The sequence below is a fragment of the Salmo salar genome, unplaced genomic scaffold (genome assembly GCF_905237065.1).
Source record: "Salmo salar unplaced genomic scaffold, Ssal_v3.1, whole genome shotgun sequence".
Classification (NCBI taxonomy): domain Eukaryota; kingdom Metazoa; phylum Chordata; class Actinopteri; order Salmoniformes; family Salmonidae; genus Salmo; species Salmo salar.
The window spans coordinates 10,001-11,268 of NW_025550198.1; positions in this window are offsets into that span (position 1 = coordinate 10,001).

Sequence of the window (1,268 nt, forward strand, 5' to 3'; positions counted from 1 at the left end):
GAAAATAGCAGGTGCCTCTGAAGGTTATTTCCTCGGTGATGGAGAGTTGGTTGCCAAGGCATTTCATCATTCACGACTTAATCAATATTGCATTGTGCGCCGCTAACCCACTCAGACACTTCAGATCTGACGTTTAATAAGATAATGGCGTTTTGCATGGAAACGGTCCATTTTAAGTCGTTTGTGTATGGTTCAACTGGTTTTATAGTATATATACAACACATGGAAACGGTCCATTTTAAGTCGTTTGTGTATGGTTCAACTGGTTTTATAGTATATATACAACACATGGAAAGCGGTCCATTTTAAGTTGTTTGTGTATGGTTCAACTGGTTTTATAGTATATATACAACACATGGAAACGGTCCATTTAAGTCGTTTGTGTATGGTTCAACTGGTTTTATAGTACATATACAACACATGGAAGCGGTCCATTTTAAGTCGTTTGTGTATGGTTCAACTGGTTTTATAGTACATATACAACACATGGAAACGGTCCATTTTAAGTCGTTTGTGTATGGTTCAACTGGTTTTATAGTATATATACAACACATGGAAACGGTCCATTTTAAGTCGTTTGTGTATGGTTCAACTGGTTTTATAGTATATACAACACATGGAAACGGTCCATTTTAAGTCGTTTGTGTATGGTTCAACTGGTTTTATAGTATATATACACAACACATGGAAAGCGGTCCATTTTAAGTCGTTTGTGTATGGTTCAACTGGTTTTATAGTATATATACAACACATAGAAAGCGGTCCATTTTAAGTCGTTTGTGTATGGTTCAACTGGTTTTATAGTTAATATACAACACATGGAAACGGTCCATTTTAAGTTGTTTGTGTATGGTTCAACTGGTTTTTATAGTTAATATACAACACATGGAAACGGTCCATTTTAAGTCGTTTGTGTATGGTTCAACTGGTTTTATAGTATATATACAACACATGGAAACGGTCCATTTTAAGTCGTTTGTGTATGGTTCAACTGGTTTTATAGTTATATACAACACATGGAAACGGTCCATTTTAAGTCGTTTGTGTATGGTTCAACTGGTTTTATAGTATATATACAACACATGGAAACGGTCCATTTTAAGTCGTTTGTGTATGGTTCAACTGGTTTTATAGTATATATACAACACATGGAAACGGTCCATTTTAAGTCGTTTGTGTATGGTTCAACTGGTTTTATAGTACATATACAACACATGGAAACGGTCCATTTTAAGTCGTTTGTGTATGGTTCAACTGGTTTTATATTA